The following is a 12128-nucleotide window of genomic DNA, read 5'->3' as shown; positions in this document are numbered from 1 at the left end:
AAAAAATAGAAAATGTGGTATATATACACAATGGAATTCTATGCCTCCATCAGAAAGAATGACATTGCCCCATTTGTTAGGAAATGGAAAGACATGGAGAAATTCATATTAAGTGATGTAAGCTAGGCCCAAAGAAATATAGGTCCCATGGTTTCCCTTATTTGCAATAACTAGTATATGTCTGAGTCAAGCAGAGAAAGTCAGATAAGTGGATCTTAGGGAAATGAACCCCCACGATAAGTATTCAAATGTTTCTTTTTTTCTTTCATGCAATTGTTTTTAACATATTTATAAGATGATTTCTTTGTTGCTTTGTATGTCCCTCCCCCATGGTATAACCCCTGCTTTCACTGTATTTGATATTGGTTTAATTTGTGGAGGAGAAGGGCAAAAACAAATTGTTTAACTAGGGATATAGGTGAACCCATTGCAACAATGAGATGTACAAGTCTTTATGTCGAAAAACCGCACTTTACAACTTTTTTGGGGGGTGGAAGAGCGGGTAAGGGGAAGTATGGAAAAGAATGGGAAGGGGAAACAAAGAGGAGGCAACAATTCTTGATAAGAAATGTACTCATTGGGGCTGGGAAGGTGGCTCAGTGGTAGAGTGCTTGCCTTGCATGCATGAGACCCTGGGTTCGATTCCTCAGCACCACATAAGCAAAAAGAAAAAAAGCCAGAAGTGGCTCTGTGGCTCAAGTGGTAGAGCGCTAGCCAAAAACAAAGACAAAAAAAAAAGAAATGTACTCGTTATCTTGCCCATGTAATTGTAACTTCTCTTTAAGGTATTCTCACAATTAAAAAAATGATATTGGGTCCTAAAAACCATTTTGTTTTAGGCCCCCAAATTCTGAATGCTCTATCTTGTCATTTCAATCCTGAGCTCCCAATCACTTGTGAGCTATGCAAACTTGGCAGGAAAAAATTTCGACCTGTAGCTGTGGAGAGCGAGAGGGTCTTTGAGCTCTGCTAGGCTGCACAGAAGAGCTGCTGTGGACAGAAACATACTGTCTATTTTTCTTTGGAGGCTTGTCTCTCCTTTGGGGAGGATGTAGAGCACCCAGAAGTTGGGGGCCTGAAAACAAAATTGCTTTAAGGCCCCCAAATTCTTTTTTTTAATGCAGAGAAACTTTAATAAGCCATTTGGAACTCATGCTTCTTAAATGTCAAAGAGGAAGGGTATCATATCTTGCTAGTTCATGCACTGTTGGATGTGTTCTGTCCTAATGGAAGCCAAGACACCGGCCTCCTCCAGAAAGTGGCGGTGTCCCTCCTTCATCAGCTTCCAGAGGCAGGATCGAGGCTGTGTGCCAGCCTCCACGTTCATATTGATAGGCACTTTCTCAAAGTTGTCTTGGGAGCAGAGATTGTGACAGACCGTGTTCTTAAAGCCTTCAGGAGCCATCTGGAAGAAGGGGAAGTGTCGAGTGAAGCTTTAGATCTGCTGCACTTTGAGGCCACAGAGGGCACTGTTTCTTAGTGCCAGGGCAATTAGGTGGAAGTCATTGAGGGGGGCCGGGTCCAGAGCCTGCCCTCTGAGCTGATGGGCTGCCGGAGCATCCAACTCTGGAAGGTGGTCCTAGATGAGCAGATGCAAGGGCCACAGAGAAGCTGTCATCCTGGTGCTGGGCTACCTCCTCTTCCACAAGCTCTCAGGGCCAAGGGGGAGGGGAAGCAGCTGGGCTCAGCTTTGGCTTCTCACAAGGTGACCACAAGCTAGAGGAAGGCTGCTACAATTGCTCCTCTGTAGCCTCTGAGCAGCTGTCCTCTTCCTTCTTCACAGATCACTGGGAGGTGAGAGGCAGGCTCGATGGACGTGCCCACTTAACTTCTTTGACCTGCATCTTGCCAGGTGAGTACAAGATGTTGGGATTTACCCACATCCACAGGTTGGGCTCAATATCTGGGTCATCTTCATCAGCCTCATACTTTTTATCCTGAGGCAATACTGGTGGTTCAACTATTCTGAGATTGTATTTGGCAAGTTTCTGCTCGGCTAGGGGCAGGTGCATGGTGGTGAAGGTCTGGAAGGGGTCTTTGCCCATGTCCCATTACAGCAGCCCCAGGATCTGGCGGTGGAGGCCGGCCCAGAAGTCGAGGTCTTGCAGATGAAGGTCCATGGTGAGGGCACCGAGGGCGGGTGGGCTAAGGCCCCCAAATTCTGAGTGCTCTCTCTTGTTGTTTGCATCCTGAGCTCCAAAAACTAGTCAACTCTCTCAAAATTGGGAGAAAACAATTTGGACATGTGGCTCTGGACACAAAAAGGGGCTTTGAGCCCTGCTGGGAGGCACACAGTAGCAGATGGGACAGAAAAATGCTGTCTATATTTCTTTGGTGGCTTGTCTCTCCTTTGTGGAAGGTGTAGAGCATTCAGAACTAGAAGGTCTTAAAACAATTTTGTTCAGAGTGCTCTGTCTTGTCTTTTGTATTCTTTGCTCCAAACACTCATCATCTCTCCCAAAATTGCAAGAAAAAAAATTGGATGTTGCCACGCCATCTCTTGCGAAGTCTGTGTAAGAGATCGTGTTAGACAAAGAGCTTCAAGGAAGCATGCCTGCAGGAAGGGGGTGTTGGTTCAAGGCTTCCCATACACTTGGCTGCACCTTTATAGCCTCCACCTTTATTCTTACTATATTCTTCTTGACTGTTCATTCGTTGCCTTTATTCTCGTTTTGGCTATTTTTCTATTGATCCACAAACAGAGCATGTTGTTTCTTTCCAGTCCAATAGAGACGGCTTCTCTGAATAATAAAGACTAGAACCAAAGATTAAATATGGGCAATGCCCCAATCAATCTATCATCTGATGTCATGCTGCCTCCAGAAACTCCTACAGGTTCACAAGCAGTTTTGCCGCTCATTCATAGTAAATATAGAAACTTAAAATTTCCAGATATGTTACAACAAGCAGAATTAATGAATTAAACTAAGCTAGATGGATTGTCCCAGAAGCTCAGAGAGTTCTAGAAAAAGGGACCCTTGATAATAAAATGAAAAGAAAGATTCCCCCAACAGTTATGATTAAGTTTAGTCCAGTTTACATTATAGGGAATAGATGGTGATTTCCCACAAAATATAAAGTTAGTGACAACACATTTCCTGAACCGACCAATGAACCATTGCCTTATACAGGAGCTTATAAAGATGAAAATAGATGAATTAATGTAAAAGAAAAAAGGGTATTTTGGAACTCATTAGATTTTATGCAAAGATTAGGTAGATCTAGACCATTATGGTGTTTATTCTCAAAACAACAATAAGATAGTTTAAAATAACAATTAGAAATTTATGTGAACAAATATTGGGATTAAAATTATAGAAAATGGAGAATGCCTGACTCAACCTGGAAGTGGTTTTTAGGATGATTTCAAAGGGATTTGAAAATATATGGAAAAAATAAAAAGAGTACAATATAAGTACAGCCCTGTCTTAGGTTTGTTAATTTTTAAACATAAAAAGGCTGAATAGATGTCCCATTCTATTCAACTATATGCTAGACTTGTCTTGCACCACTTAGCTTAAACAGTTGGTGGGATAGTCATCAAATTTCATGTAATCCATCAATGCTTTGCTTTTCTTAAAAATTAATTATGTGCTTAAATAAACAAAGAATCTATGTCACAATCACACACTGTATAAAGATGTTAATTCTCCTCAATAAAGACACACTCAGATGCAACTCTTTTGAGTCTGTGTCTGAGTGTCACTTCGCCAACTCCTTGCCCACCTATCCCGAGATCCCTGTCCCATCGGTCCCAGTGCTCTGGCCGAGCTGGTCCGTCGTAGGATGTGTTACTGTGGACAGTGTGAGGGGCTTTCAACCCTGCTAGGATGCAGACCTGAGCTGCTGGGAATAGAAAGATGCTGTCAATTTCTCTTTGGTGGCTTGTCTGTCCTTTGAGGAAGGTGTAGAGCACACAGAACTTGGGGACCTTAGAACAATTTTGTTGTAAGGTCCCCAGGTACTGAGTGCTCTATCTTGTCATTTGTATCCTGAGCTCGCAAACACTTTTCAGCTCTTCCAAAATTGTGAAGATCAAATTTCAACATGTAGCTGTGGCAGCGAGAGTTGCTTGACCCTGCTAGGATGCACACAGAATCAACAGGGGATAGAAAGATGCTGTCTGTATCTGTTTGGTGGGTTGTCTTTCATTTGTCAAAGTGTAGAGCACTAAGAACTTGGGGGCCTTAAAATAATTTTCTGAGTGCTCTATCTTGTCGTTTGCATCCTGAGGTCCCAAAAACTCTTCAGCTCTCCCAGAATTGCAAGGAAATAATTTCAACCTGTTCCTGTGGACACTCTAAGGGGCTTTTGGCCCTGGTAGGATGCAGACTGGTGCTGCTGGAGTCAGAAAAATGCTGTCTATTTCCCTTTGATGGCTTGTCTATCCTCTGGGGAAGGTGTAAAGCACTACAACTTGGGGGCCTTAAAACAGAATTGTTTTAAGGTCTCCAAGATCTGAGTGTTCTATCTTTTTGTTTGCACCCAGAACTCCCAAATTATTTCAAACTTGTAAACATTAAGATCAATAATAATATTTAGTTTTCTGGTATAAAATGAAAGCAACGTAAAGAAGATAGATAAGTGTATCACTACATTTTAAAAGAGTTTTAAATTCTGAATTAGCTTGATTGATAAAAATATAAGCTAATACACTGAATATTCAATGAAGACCCAAGATGTAGAATATTACTTTAAAATACACTTTTTTCCAGACCAGTATCAGAAATATCTTTAGTTTCTCTAATACTCATTTCAACAGACAAGTTAAAAGTATTTTTAATTTAAAAAAAAATCACAAACTCTACAGAAATAATTGAAGATGTATCCAAACAACTCTTGAATATGTTTTGACATCAAAGTCAGGCAATTCACTTGGAAAAATACCATGAGAACCCATGAAGTTTTACAGTAATAGACTGATGTCTACTTTTAATTGTGAAAATATTTTGTATCTGACACCAAGGTTGGACTGGCATTTTTGAAAGTTAGGAAAATTAACCAAATCATTAAGACTTCAGAGAAGAATTTGTACAGCTTTCCACAACTTCAAAGAGGTAGTGATTGATACATGCTTGTCCTTCTGGCAGTATTAAATGCAGTTTCTTCCAGGTTGTTCTTCAGGCCTGGTTTGATATAATGGCTCATCAGAAGGAGATCCAGAGTATCTCTGGTATCTCTATTCCCAGCAGCAAGAGGCAAGGGAGTCAAGAGGCCTTGATATCTGCATCATGATGAAGTAAGAAAGAAGCCACTCTGGTGTTATTCCACTTACAAGCACTGTGAAGAGCCGCCCACCCATCCACAGTTATTATTGCATGAATATCTGCCGCTTGAGCCACCAACTCATGGACAATGTCTAAGTATCCACCGTCTGCTTCCTGATGAAGAGGGGGTATACTCATCATCATTCCTAGTATTCACATGAGCGGCCTTTTCAGGAAGAAGTCCTTGCACTGTAGTAAGCTGATAAAGAAAGATACATATATACATATACACACACACACACATATATATATATGCATGTATATAATTCAACTCAAAGCAAAAAAGAAAATTAAACTGACTTGTGGCTTTTTTATTCTGGTCGTGGGGCCTGAACTCTGGGCCTGGGTACTGTCCCTCAGCTCTTCAGCTCAAGGCTAGTGGTCTACCACTTGAGCCACAGTGCCCCTTCCAGCTTTTTCTGCTTCTGTGGTGCTGATGAATTGAACCCAGGGTCTCATTCATGCAATACAAGCACTCTACCACTGAGCTACTTTCCTAGCCTGACTTGTGGCTTTAGACATGTAAAAACAAACAAAACAAACCCCCCAAATTGGTTATCAGATGACTTTAAAATAAAAACAATTTATGATTTCTGTATTTGGAGAAGAGGACAAGTAATGAACATGTTTTAATTATTTTGAATGTAATTATCTAATATCAAATCATGTATTTATTTAAGTTTCAATTAGGGCCTATTTCTCAAAGTCTTACCAGAGAGAAACAATACAGACTACAACTATATTTAATAATATTCATCTGCAAAAATAGTGATTCATATTTTATGAAAGGATTACTATACCAATATACATGGCATATAAAAGTTAAAAAATGAAACTTCTTTTAACAGAAGAATAAAATAATAAGAAGAAAATTCATTCAGGGATTAAAGGGCTCAATTCCTTTGAAATACAACTTTATAAACATGTTTTAGGAAGTGGTTTTCAGTTTGATCTATGAACCTCTAATATATTGCAGTGCACATTAAAAAGGTCAACAAAATGTAAAATGCTTTTATTTTCCTTGTAGGGATATGTGAGGACTGGTATTAGGTGTTAACATCCTCCCTATCTTAAATGATATTTAACTAAAGATAATAATTAGCTATAACTGATTTGAAATATAAAGGATTTAAAAATACATGATAAGACAACTGCTTATGAGGTTTGTAATTAACCTTAAAAATATTAAGATAGCTTAATATGTGCTTTCTTGTACTTTGCTTCATTTGATTCTCATTAACCTGAATAAACAGGCAAACATTGTGATGGCAACTTCAAAAACAAGAGGTTCAAATATTGTGTAAGCTTAAAGATATGGTTCAAATGGGGGTTGGGGATGGGTTGGGGAAAAATCTACTACCTATAAAACCAAATGGATCTCCTACTATGTGATGGTCCTTGCCTTCTTAAAACAAAAAAAATGTACCTGATTATTTTCAGCAGCCTAAAGAAGCAATTTGCTTGGATCCTTCTCCATTTGTTTTTTTGCAATGGATACCACTCTTCACTTTTTTCATCTTGTTCCTCATCTTCATCAGAATTGCCTAACCAGAGACTTTGAGTAACAGTGGGAATGAGGTGTCCATGTTTTCAAAAGTTCAAGTTGGCTAACGTGGTCCTGTGAATTTTCTGCATCTGTTATTTTATGATGATTTAATTTCTCCTTTTCCATTTTTACTATTCTAAATAAAAAACACTTTATATGCTAAGGTAGACTTCTGGAGATGAATTATGTCTGCGTTATTTTGTTCATCAATATCTGAAAACACATTTTTTTAGCAAAATGGTAATAGAGGCTTGATCTTCAGAGTATATAACAGTCTTGCACATACAGAGTATCTAAATTCTGGTGGTTTCGTCATGATACTCATTAAATATTAAATACTGGAACTGATAGAAGAAAGTATGTATGATCCAGCTCTTTTTAAGTTTATTTTTTACAATGTTAATGGTTTAGGTAAGATTTTTTTTGTTAAGAGTGATGTTTGAGGGCAGAAAAGGTGGCTTAATGGTAGAGTGCTTACCTTGCATGCATGAGGCCCTCGGTTCGATTCCTCAGCACCACATAGGCAGAAAAAGCTGGAAGTGATGCTGTGGCTCACCTTGTAGAGCGCTAACCTTGAGATGCAGAGTGGAGGGACAATGCCCAGGCCCAGAGTTCAGGTCCACAACCAACAAAATAAAAGAGCAGAACATTTGTGTGTTATTTCCCTAGTGTGGCTCTGATACACCACTGCAGACTTTGTGATTTAGAGATCTGTGTTCACAGCTCTGCAGTCCAGCGGTATGGAATCAGTGTCTTCTTGGCCACATTCCCTCAGGAGGTACAAGGCACGGTGTGCTCTAGGTCTTCTCTCAGCTTCTGAACCTGTAAGAGCAGAGCGAAGTCTCTACAGAGGATCATCCATGGGTGCATTTCTGAGACCCAATTTCACCCTTTTAGGGGCACAGTAACAACAGAAACTGGAGTTGATCTCCTGCCAAGAGCTCATTTCCATATAAGATCAAATTCATAGGTACCAGGTGATGAGAGCATCCATATATGAACTTTGGGAACACAACCCATTACAATGTTCCTGCCTCTGGCAGCAGCCTCTACCTCCCTGTTAACCTGGTGGCTCCTCTGAGGCCCCATCTCCTTCCTGGCACCCAGCAGATTACTGCTGGCCCTGACTGCTGGCTTGAGCTGACACTGTGAGAATTGAGTGAGAGCTGGAATGAGACTGCTCTGAGGTTCGGTGCACTGAAGTTTGAGCAGGACTACACAGAGGCCAGTTTGTTTCAGGGCACTGAGGCATTGGGACACTTCCTCAGGACTTCAAGTTTTCCTGTGTCCTGGGCAGAAGGAAGTAGTTGCAGCTACAGTCTAGGAGGAGGAGTGGAGCAATGCAGGGAGGGGTGGGGGAAGGTCGAGGAGGGTTAGGGAGGGGAGGAGGAAGGGAGGGGCAGGTGTGGGGGCGGGAGTGGGGTGGCAGCAGGTAGCCAGCAGTCCAGGGTCCTGGGGTTGGGGCTGCTGCAGTGGGGCCAGTGATGGGTGTAATCTGGGATGGTCCTGAGTCCCACAGAGCCCCATAACCCCCAAGGTATGCACTGCCGCTGACCTGCCCCCCTTAAAAGGCTGCAGCCCCAGCCACTTCCGGCCCAGCTCCTGCTCCTCCCAGGCCACTTCCAGCCCTGCTCCTGCATCCCTCCCAGCACAGAGCCTGGCAATGCCAATAGCCCTAACTGCCTCACCTCCATTCTGTGATGGGCCTCAGTTAGCGACAGCCCTGCCTCTCAGCTGGGCTCCAGTTCCAGTCCCTGCCTGGCCTCCCCAACCAGCCTCCCTGGACCGGCCTCCCTAGGACCAGCCTCCATGGACCAGTCTGAGCCTGCTTCGAGTTGGGCCTGCTCAAAGTCTGCTTCTACTCCAGCTCCAGACTGGTTCCTGGGCCCCCTTTGAGTCCGAGTCCCCTTTGAGGCCCATGCCTTCTCTGGGCCTGCTGGAGCTCTGCTTTGAGTGGGACCGTGCTCCCTGTCCAGGCCTGCTTCATGTGAGGGCCTGTTCCCAGTCCAGGCAGACTGGGAATCTGCATCTAGGGCGGGGTCTCGGGTTCCCTGTCCAGGCTGGATCGGGATCCGTGTCTGCTCTGTCTGTTCAGTGTTCACTGCATTCTTCCACGTCCCCAGGGAGGCTTGGGGTGGGGAACTGTGGGACATTCACTGTCAGGCCTCTAGGTCTTATCCACAAGGAATTCTGTCTGGACTGTTGACGTGAAGGGTTGCTGCATCCCTGGGTCTCCCTCAAGCTGGGCAGGCATCTTTACACTGAGCCACGTCCAAGGCGGGTCACAGTCAGTGAGAACCATAGGGCACACCAGGCTGAAGTCTCTGCCACAACCCGCCTCTCCACCCTGTGGACAAGGTGGTGTCACAGGGGTGAGGCAGTGGGTGGCTTAGGGGTGGGCCACTGGATAGGGGGCGAGACTGCTCGATAGGGGGTGGGGCCAACAGATAGGGGTGAGCCACCTCATAGGGGGCAGAGCTGCCAGATAGGGGGTCGGGCCACTGCACAGTGGGGTAGGTCCCTGAATAGGGGGGCAGGGCTGCCAGATAGGGGGACATATTGCCTGGTAGAGGGGTGGGCCACCGGATAGGAGGTGGAGCTGCAGATAGAGTGGCAGGCCACTGGATAGGCCACCAGAAAAGAGGTGCCTGCTGCTGAATAGGGGGTTGGTCCACCGCATAGCAAGGCCAAGTTCCGGGTGTAGAGAGAAGAAAAAGCCCAGGGAGAGGCACCAGAAGAGAGATTTAGACCCAGAAGACAGAACTCCAAGAGAGGTGGTGCAGAGGGTTGCTGAGGGTGGGGCAGTGGAGGGGCTTCTAGGCCTGAGGGTCTCGGCTGAGGGGCCGGGGAAGGGGCTTCTGAGACCCTCGTGGCAGTTGAAAGGCAGAAAGGCCAGCAGACAGCTGAAGAGGCTGGTGGGGAACTGAGTGGCCTGCAGAGAACTGACACTTGTGGGAAGGAGGGGAAAAGAAAAAAACGAAAGTCTGCCACTTGTAGATTGCAGCTGTTCCTAGTTCTGACAGAGCTCAGGACAGGGAAGTAGCAGACCCACTAATAAAACTCCTTTGTTATCTTTCTTTGTGCCTGGAGAAATCTCTCCCAGCCTTATTACAAGTAAACCATCATTGCCTCAGGCCTGGCTTGAGATCTGTCTCATTAGGAGCTGGGGGGTGGGGGTAGCAGAAGGTGGGAGCAGACAGTGTTGTCTAGATGGAATTTTCTTTTTCTTCTCAGCCATACTCCAGATCCCACTCAGCTGCAGAGAGGCTGCAGGATGCTGATCCTTTGTTCTATAGAGACTTCTCTTGACTTCAGGTGCTGTAAAGAGAAAATGGGAAGAGTTCAGAAGCTTGGTATGGTGAATGTCAGATGTAGGATGGGCTGGGTGGACCTCAACAAATCTTGCTTTGGAGAACATAGAGGACTAGGGTGTGAGGGGTCTGTGGAAAATGTGTTTGCCAGGTCCCAGTGGTTCCTACCTGATTTCCTAGCTACTTAGGAGGTGAAGATCTGAGGATTGAAGTTTGAACCCAGCCTAGACAGAAACGTCCTTGAGGCTCTTTATCTCTAATAATAGGCCCTGAGTCCAAGACCCAGGACCAGCACAAAAAGAATTTTGTTTTCATCATACAGGTTTGATATGCATTTTATTAGGCACACAAAAGTATTATGTTTCTTTTTGGTGAATTCCAGTGGTATTGTGTCCCATGGCCTCCCACCAGCTAGGCAAGCAATTCAGCTCCTGGCCCTTTTAAAAATTTTTTATTGTGAAAATATTATACAGAGGGATTACAATTACATGGCAAGGTAATGAGTACATTTCTTATCAAGCATTATTCCCTCCTCCTTTGTTTCCTCTTCTCATCCCTTCCCATCTCCCCCCCCTCAACCCCGACCAAAGTTATAAAGTGCATTTTTCAACATAATGACCTGTACATCTCATTGTTGCAATGGGTCCACCTGTATCCCTATTTAAACGGTTTGTTTTTGCCCTTCCCTTCCACAAATTATACCAACATCAAATACAATGAAAGCAGGGTTATGCCATCAGCGAGGGACATATAAAGTATCAAGATATCATTTTATAAGGATGTTAGAAATAATAGCAACAAAAAATTTGAATACTTATCTTGTGGTTCATTTTACCTAACATCAACATTTCTGACCTTTTCTGCTTGTCTCAGACATATACTAGTTATTATAAATAAGGGAAACCATGGGACCTATATTTCTTTGGGCCTAGCTTACTACACTCAATTAATTTTTTGAAAGACTTTCCATTCCCTAACAAATGGGGCAATGTCATTCTTTCCGATGGAGGCATAGAACTCCATTGTGTATATATACCACATTTTCTTGATCCATTCATCTACTGAGGGTCATCGGGTTGGTTCCATATCTTATTTATGGTAAATAAAGCTGCAATAAACATAGTTGTGCAGGTAGCTTTAGTATGGTCTTGTTTGTGATCATTGGGGTAAATGCCCAAAAGTAGGATTGCTGGGTAATAAGTGAGCTCTATCTTCAGTCTTTCAAGGAACCTCCATACTACTTTCCAAAGTGGTTGAACAAGTTTACACTCCCACCAACAATGCAATAGGGTTCTCTTCTGTCCACATCCCCTTGAGCGTCTGTTGTTATTAGAGTTCTGAATTATAGCCATACTATCTTGGATGAGGTGGTAGCTCAATGTTGTTTTGATTTGCATTTCTTTTATGGCTAGAGAGGTTGGGTGTTGCTTCATGTGTCTATTGGCCATCCTTCTTTCCTCTTCAGAGAAGTTTCTCTTTAAGCCTTTAGCCGACTTATTTATTGGACAGTTGTATTTTTGAGGATTTGTTGTTGGGGATTTAATTTTTTGAGTTCCAGATATATTTTAGATATGAGACCCTTGTCCATTGTATGGCTAGTGAAGATCTTCTCCCAATCCGTGGGCTTTCTATTGATCTTTCTAGCTATGTACTTTGCCATGCAGAAGCTCTGCAATTTCATGCAACCCCATTTGTCCCACCTTTCTTTGATTTGTTGTGTTTCTGGGTCTCTATTAAGAAAATTTTGGCCTGTGCCAAGGAGAACTAGGGTTTCTCCTATTCCATTCTGTAATGTTTTCAGAGTGTCTGCTTTGACTCCAAGGTCTTTGATCCATTTGGAGTTGATTCTGGTGCAGGGTGATATACAAGGATTTAGCTTTAGTTTTCTACAAGTAGTTAACCAATTTTGCCAGTATCATTTACTGAAGAGGCTGTCTTTCTTCCATTCTATTGTTTTAGCTCCCTTATTGAATATTAGATGGCTATAGGTCTGTAGGTGCAATT

At 43.2% G+C, this 12128-nt stretch overlaps 2 pseudogenes; both read right to left on the bottom strand.

The window, feature by feature from the left end:
• Positions 1–1159: 1159 nt before the first annotated feature.
• On the bottom strand, positions 1160–2045 carry LOC106001233 (annotated as a pseudogene).
• Positions 2046–5009: 2964 nt separating this feature from the next.
• LOC106001234 lies at positions 5010–6939 on the bottom strand (annotated as a pseudogene).
• Between the last annotated feature and the right edge of the window lie 5189 nt (positions 6940–12128).

The sequence above is a fragment of the Dipodomys ordii genome, unplaced genomic scaffold (genome assembly GCF_000151885.1).
Source record: "Dipodomys ordii isolate 6190 unplaced genomic scaffold, Dord_2.0 Scaffold276, whole genome shotgun sequence".
In the NCBI taxonomy this organism is placed as follows: Eukaryota; Metazoa; Chordata; class Mammalia; order Rodentia; family Heteromyidae; genus Dipodomys; species Dipodomys ordii.
The sequence above is the reverse complement of the archived record's forward strand: the minus strand, read 5'-3'. Positions and strand labels throughout refer to the sequence as shown.